Raw genomic sequence first — 8,327 nt, forward strand, 5'->3', positions numbered from 1 at the left:
AGTCAGAAGAGTAGTGAGCAGACTTGGAGAGAAGCAAGATGGACATGCCATACTGAGAAAAGGTACCAAGCCACATGGCAAAATGTAGATTAAAAAATGGGCTAATTGAAAATGTAAGAGTTATCTAGTAGCAAGCCTGAGCTATTGGCTGAGCATTTATAAGTAATATTAAACCTCTGTGTGGTTAGTTGGGAGCAGCTTGCATAACAGAAACTCCCACCTACAAATCTGGCAGCTGACAGTTGGTGGACAGACCTTATTGAACCCCTTTCTCAGCTCTAGATCTTTCTGTGGCATTGCTTGGAGTTGTCCTCATGGTGGTTTGAACCCAGAGAGGAACTCTTAAACTTTCCCTGATTACAACCAGCCTTTCCAAGCTCTATGGCCTTGGTCAGCAGGCAAGAACTTTCAAAAAAACTTTCAACTTGCAGTTTCCCTATCCTCTAGCTGTAGAGAGAAAAGTTCAGCCTGCCAGAGCCCCATACTCACCATCCTGGCTTTCACAGGAGGCTAGTTCATCCCAGTCTTGCTGACTGGGTAGTAGCAGGTCTTTATGGAGAGGCTACATATATCCCTCCCTCTGCAGAGAGAAAGAAAGGCTACTGCCCAGAGGTCCCACGTCCATGTCCCTGGGAAGGAAATCCTATGTCTTGTCAAGGGGCCTGATCCTGGAGGAGGCAGGATGACCTTCGGCCCAGGGTAGAGATGCCTGCATCCCTGCAGATGCGGACACTTCCAAGACCTTAAGCGGCCAGTGCTGTGCTTTGACCAGCTGCAGGGGACAGGGGAGGACAGAAGGCAGGGGACGGCAGCTCCAGGGTCAGTATTTTGTGGAGAGAGACCAATAGAGGCCTTTCATCCCACTCTGTCCTACAGGGACTTTTTGACATCTGTCACAGCTAAAGGGGCCTGGAGATCACGTGACTTAAACCCATTTTCTGTGATTCATTTCTTTTCTTCTTTTCCTGTCCTTTTCTCTTCCCTTCACTGACCTCTTTCCTCCCTCCCTCTCCCTCCCTCTTTCCCTCCCTCCTCCCTCCCCTCTCTCCCCCCCTCTCCCCCCTTTCTTCTTTTCCTTCTGAGACACTATTGCTATGTAGCTCAAGCTGGCCTCAGGCTTGCAGCAATCCTCCTGCTTCTACATCCTATATGCCGGGATCACAGGTCAACACCACACCTGGCCATTTTCTAATTTTAATTGATCTGGATACTGGGGTGACTTGTTTGGGTCATAGCATTAAGAAGCAAGGATCAACAGTGTGACCCCATGTTTCTTCCCCTTGCTCTGCCAGGTCCCCGAGAGCTTCTGTCTAGTTGTTTCAAGTGTGAGAAACACACATTTTATCCCAGAGTGAATTAAAGAGCATGTCTATGAGGCCAGGTGATAGCAGGTACATAGGGAGGATGGAAAGCTTCGCTTTGGAGAGATCTCTTCTTGAAGTCTCCAGTGGTGGTTACATTCTTGAAGGATATACTCTTCTCTTCCAATGGGGAGCCCGCAGTCTCGGGGGTTCTACTGAACCTCTCTAGCCAAGTAAGTATTTCTTCTTGGTCACCAAGTAATAGTTTTTTTTCCTAAGACTTCAAATCTATGCACCTAAACTCCTCTCTACCAGCTTCTCCCTCTTCTTCTCTTCTTGATTCTCCAGATCTTTTTCCTAGCCCAGAAAAGCTTAGCCAGTGTCTAGCTCTTGAGTGGAGAGACTCCTGCCCTGGCACCCAGACTCCCGGTGCCTCAGCTGCTGACTCCCCGAGACTCCTCTCTGTTCCTGAAGTGCTCTGTTACTGTTCCTCATTGTCACAGCAGTGCTAGGTGGCAGCTGCAGGCACACACTGTGCAGAGCTGGCAGCTGAGAGTCTCTATCACACTCGGGTTTAAGACAGGAGGCAGAAGGGGGACACATTCCCAGGCCTGACTGTGAAACTCATATCAATAGGCATGGCTACCCCTCAAATTACTTTGGCCACAGTTCTGAACCCATCACTCTGGCCAGGATGCTGGGGTCTGACTGATCAGGTCTGAGGCACTTGTCTTTTTTTGGGAGTAAGGTAACTTTCCAGACCCGCAGCTGAGAAGGGGCTGGTTATTTTGAAGCAAAGCATGGTGTTATTAGAAGGAGAGAGCTAAATGCAGCACTGACCAGGTAGAGACAATGCATCTGCTAAGCCTACAGTGTTCCCACAACTTCAGTCTGCTCCCCACTCGCTTGGGGAACTCATAAGATCTCTCTGTCCAGCTCACCAGATCCTACTGCCCCACAAACACGGCATTGTGCCCATGAATTTGCGTATCTAAGGATGCCGTTGTGGTCTAGTAGCAGTCACATTTGGAGGTACACCATCTGAAGGATCCTCACATCCCACACAGACAGGATTCTCTGAGGGCTGCAGGTAGGGAGGGCCTGGGAGAAATATGGACTGTCACATTTTCATGGATGGTGCTATCATTTCTTGAAATCCAGTGTGCCAGAGGATGATGGGGTTTGGCCAAAGGAGGTTCATGTGGGGCACCCAGAGCTATGACAGCAAACACACGGGGAGAGGGTATTTTGAGGATTCCTTCCGGTCCCTTGAGGATGAGGACTTTTCTTTGCATAGCTTTTCCTAGGAAGGAGGCTTCTGAGTTAGGATGGAAGAGGGGAGGGGAATGTGGGGGGACACCCTGGAGGGACATGTCCTTCTGGAAAAACAATGAGTTTTTGGAAGTGGAGGAAGGCAGTATCTTTCCCTTCCTGTGTGTCTCAGCCAAGAACAGAGGGGTAGAAGTATAGACTTTAAAGAAACAGTGTCCTAGAATTGCTGCATGCTGGGACGGTCATTTTGGACATGTCTGGATCTCTAATGACTGACCCACTAGAACGGGAGCTGGTGAGGTGGGTCTGAGTGGCCCCCAGCTGTCAAAGCAGGAGCAGTAGACCCGAGTCCTGTTTGGCTACTCAGGTTGGCAAAAATGTTGCCAACCCCAGAGCAGCCACACAAAAGGAAAGGCATAATGTATGTAGGTCTTATGTGCAGCTAAACATTTTCCTGGTATTCAGATTATAGAAGTGAGAAGAAATTGGTAAACTTGATATATATATATATATATGTTTTGTTTTTTAGAGACAGGGTTTCTCTGTGCAGCCACAGCTGTCCTGGAACTCTCTTTGTAGACCAGGTTTGCCTTGAACTTGTAGAGATCCGCTTGCCTCTGTCTCCTGAGTGCTGGGATTAAAAGTGTGCGGCATCATGCCTAGCTTGATTTTAATATATTTTACTTAACCAAACATATAATGATATGCCCAACATATTGCAATTCTGACAAACCATTAATTGAAAAGTATTACTGAGATACATCATATGCATGTGTATATGTGTATAAATGTGCACATGTATATTTCTATACAAAATATTTAAAAGCTGAAGGGTGTTTAACAATATAACACTTCTGGATTGGCCTGGCCATATTTTGGGTGTTCATTAGCCACCTGGGGCTTGGGACAGTTGAACTGGATAACATGCCCTCCTGATAGGCTCACACTGCCCACCATCTTGTCCCCATCATCTTCCTCCTCCAGAATGCTTGAGCATCCCTTGGACATCAGGTCTGATGGGAGCTGAGATGCAAGCCCTTGACTCAGGGTGCAGAACAAAGCTAAGAGGTAGTAGTTTGGGACCAGCCCTTCTGTGCAACCCCTGAGTCATCCTGGGAACAGAGAGGCAGGGAAGGGAGCACTCTCTATCCTGAGGCATGAGCTCAGTTGTGTGGGGGTGGGAGGGAGGGACCCACAGCAGAGAATGGATGGGGAGGGGATGTGGACAGATGTGTCTACAGAGACAAAAACAGATCTGAATCTGTGGGGTGGTTACCGAGACTCAAAATACCCTCTCCCTGTGTGTGTGTGCTGGGGGTGGAGGCAAGATGAGGAAGATGCTTGGAGCCTCATGCTTTTATGATTAAATTATTCAAGCAGGAGCATGAGGACCGGGGCTAGTCTCCTTTTCAGATGGGCTCCTGTCATTGTCTTTCCACAAATCTCACGTCTGCTTTTGCCCCTTCTCTTGGTTTGAATAACTAAACAAATTTGCCTCATGCACAAGCTGCCAGCTGCTTCTGAAGTGGACAGTTCCACTGGAGTTGAAAAGCAGCAGACTGAGTATGGCTCTCTTGCTGGGTCTGGCTCCAGAGCCCAGTGTTGGGGATGAGTGTTTTCCTTAGGAGAGTGAAGGCAATCTTCAAGGTCTGCTCAGCCTGTGTCCTTTCACTTGCTCAGTCCTGCTGCTTAATTAATCTCTCTGAGCATCAGCTTTTTCTTCCACCACATGAGAATTATAATACATCTTACTATGTTAGGATGTTGGGAGGAGTCAGTTTAGGAAAAAAAGAAGAAGAAGAAGAAGAAGAAACATTGTGCTTTGTACAATGGCTGGCAGAGGGTGTGGTGCCTGTCACTCACTAGGCATGACCAGTTCTTCCCACGCTGGGCTGGGCTCAGCAGTTCTGGGCCAAGGCTCACCAGGTGGAACTTTCTCCATTGCCATGCTGCTCTGCTTTCAACGGGACAGTGTAACATGACAGATGTGGGGCCATGACACACAGAGAGACGCGATTGTCCATAGCTGCTCGGGGAATTAGTGGCATAACTAACTCAAGCCAAACCCAGTTTTCTATTTCCCAGACTTTGGTTAGCAGAATCTTTTGGGTCTCAGAATCAAGACCTTACATTTCCCAAGGTGGGCAGAGGGAACTGAGGAGGCGGAGTTTCAGACAGGCAGCCTGCTATGAAGGCAGTAGGAAACTTTGATGGGCCGATACACAGTCACTAAAAATGCTTACAGCGAATACGCTTGCAGTCTGTGCCAAATGAAACACACCAGTATGTCCAAACACTCTCACATTCTCCACCTCTCTCTGCAAGCGGAACTGCTCTCAACCAGATGTCGTGTTTGCTTATCTCTGCTGGAAAACGATTGTTTTCTGGAAGTGTCCGTGTATTTTCTACAACGAACACTTGTTACTTTCACAGTCACAAAAACAAAATGGAGATTATGGAAGATTTCCAGTCTCCAGTTCACACCAGGGAGCCTGTAGCTCATTCTCATCCCCCTCCGCCTCGCAGGACTCCTGGTGGCTTCAAAGCCGCCTTGTTTACATAAGGATGATTATGTGGGTGTCCAGGGAGACGGGCTGACAGAGAACAAAGTGAGACATGTTTTATTGAAGCCGATAATCAGAGTCAAGGCGCTCTTGTGACAAAACCCTTCCATGAAATCAGTGGCTGGCTGTGCTTTGTCAAAGTAGGGGGAGCTGATGGCAAAGGAACACGTCAGTTAGCTCTGCACTAGGGACCATTGACTTCTTTATCCCTAAGGGGAAGAGCTCAGAAACCAGGGCCACCGAGATTGGCTAACTCAGATCTGAAGTCTGAGGTGAGATATGGGAGGGGTTAGCCTTCCCTCACTGTTCCACTGACTTCCTGGCCATGTTGTGTCCACACACTTGTGACTTCTCATTCTATACACCAAAGCCTCAAAATCCAGCCCACAGCTGGCTTCCCACGGCTATCCTGCAACCCCCATTGAAGTTCTCTCGCTTTGGAGCCAGTTGTCCCCTTTTGACAGCTACTTGGATGTGCTGGTTGTCACGTATTCCTTGTGGCTTCTGGCTGTACATTTGACCCTTTGCTGATTGCTCTGGTGCTCGGGGACAGTCAGCCTTGTACCTCCATGGCCACTTCAGTCTCGGCTTCATAGTGCCCTCCAGGGTTGGAGCCTGGCTCCTCCAGCGTGCTCAGGAGAGAGGTCTGCACATAAACTGGCTCTGCTCCATGCCATGGTGGCAGAACCTCTCCCTTTCCCTCACCCTCACCCCCACTTACCTTGAACTCCAACCTACCATTCAAATCCACTCTGACTTCTAGACCATCCACTTACAGCTATCAGGTCACAACAACCCAGGAGGAGGATACTGACTGGCAGAGCGAACTCTCTTTGGGATGTGGGTCTTCTACTTGCTACTTGTGACACTGGCAGAGCAGCATGGCAATGGAGAAATAGGCTTAACCTATTTCATCCTGCAAAGTAATGATATATTAGATACCCAATTGGGTGAATTACTACCCTTAAAGTGTGTCCACCTTGTCTAGTACACAGCAAGATCTAGGTCAGTGTCAACGTAACATTGATTTGTCATCACAAAGGCACCCTGATCTATCACGTGGTTGAAAGAAAGACTCTGGAGTCTGATATGTTGGGTAAACTGTTCTGACCGTGACTAGCTTCAACCAGTGCCTTCTTTGACACAGATGTTAGAGGATACCACCTCTCTGACTCACTGTGAGGACTGAATGAAATAATGCACAGAACCATTTGCAAAATGCATGGTGCACAGTACCACAAAGTTCACAGTGCCATGGAGTTCACAGTGCCATAGAGTTCACAGAGCCACAGAATTCACAGTGCCATGGAGTTCACAGAGCCACGGAGTGCACAGCCACGGAATTCACAGTGCTATGGAGTTCTGGCTGTTGTGTTCCAGGTGACGGGTGTTCCCTTCTAGAATGGATGGCTTTATGAAATTATTCATACTTCCCACTGCCTTTGGAATATTCCAGAGCACCGCATGAGCTCTGAAGTGGATCAAGCTTTCACGGTTGTGCCGAAGAAAAGAACCATGACATATTTTAAAAGTCAGATTGGGAGAGGACTTGGCAGGCCAGGTCTTTTCTCCGTCCAGGAGAATGAGGTCATTGCATCTTAACCAAGGTGCTGTTTGTCTCCAGTGCTCGTGAGCTAGCCAGGGGCTTGCGCATGAGTGGACCTGCTGGGCAAGAGTAATGTGTCCCGACGTGCACATGCCATCGTAGAAGGTCTTGATTATTAGTTCCATGGCACATAAAGCAAATGTGAGAATCAGTTCAGAAAACAAAAATTCCCAAGGAATTTCTACGCACAGGAACATCCGACTTCATAGAGCAGCTGGGGGTGGCTGGCTGGTCACCATCTGGGGAAACCGGTCTCTGTTCAAACCACACAGAATGGTGACATCATCGCTGCTCTGCTCCTGTCTTCCCCACTAGCTTTAGCAATCATCCCACCACCAGAGGGAAGGAAAATGCTCTTTCTGGACATGTGGTTCTCAGCCTTCCTAATGCTATGACCCTTTAATATGGCTCTAAGAATTCAGGAACCAGAGCTAAGCTCGGAGTTTGGCAGTTTGGAGTTAGATGTGAAATTGGGCTCCCACGGGCCTGGAGAGATGGTTCGGTGGTTAAGAGCACTGGCTGCTCTTGCAGAGGACTTGGGTTCGGTTACCAGCTCTTGCGTGGCGGCTCACAACCATCCTTAACCGCAATTCCAGTGGATCTGGCATTCTCTTCTGGTCTCTATGGGCACCAGGTGCATACACAGGACACATACATGCACAAGGCAGAAACCTCTTACAAATGAATTAAAATAATAAATCTGTAAGTGCCTAAGGTCCATTATTCTCCCACACAAACCTAATGATTGGTTTATGAGATCCAGTAGGACTTAGGTGAGTCTGAGATCCCGTCTCTTCTTCCTCCTTTTTCTTTTTATGTTTGGGTTTTGCTTTTCCAAGACAGGGTCTTGCTGTGTAGTTAGTTCAGTCTGGGTTTAAGCTTGCAATCCTCCTGTGGTATCCTTTTGAATGCTGGGATTACAAGTGTGCACCACGGCATTTGGTGGGATTTTCATTGTTCTCAGAGAATTCTACCAGCTGGTTCTAATAGATGACAGTCTGTAGGTTGTGCTTTGGGAAACAACAATACTTGACTCAGCAAATACAGCAAATTACAAACCAATTCGGGATGCCAAACATTTCAAAAACAAAAACACCAATACACTCAACAACATAATTTGTTTGTTGGTTTATTTGTTTTTTGGTTATTTTGAGACAGGGTTTCTCTGTGTAGTCCTGGCTGTCCTGGAACTCACTCTGTGGATCAGGCTGGCCTCAAACTCTGAGATTCACCCGCCTCTACCTCCTAGTGCTGGGATTAAAGATGTGTGCTGCCACCCCCACCTGTCCCCTGGCAATAACAATTTATGATAGTTCCAATTATTACATCTAAAAGCTGTGCTTTGGATAACTTACATCTAGACACTTGGCTTCAGCCACAGAGTACGCTTCCTCTGGGTTAAACTTGCGTATAATGAAGACCAGCAGTACCCACTGATTCTGACCTTAAGATCTCTATGATTTAATCAAGATTGTTGAAAGGAAGGAGACCCAAAAGCAAGCAAACACACACGCTGTGCTGTTTTCTCGACTAAAGAGGAGTTTAAAGTGGAAGCATGCCCCCTCTCTCTTTCTGTGGGTGTGT

Source organism: Onychomys torridus, chromosome 15 (assembly GCF_903995425.1).
Source record: "Onychomys torridus chromosome 15, mOncTor1.1, whole genome shotgun sequence".
NCBI classification, from domain to species: domain Eukaryota; kingdom Metazoa; phylum Chordata; class Mammalia; order Rodentia; family Cricetidae; genus Onychomys; species Onychomys torridus.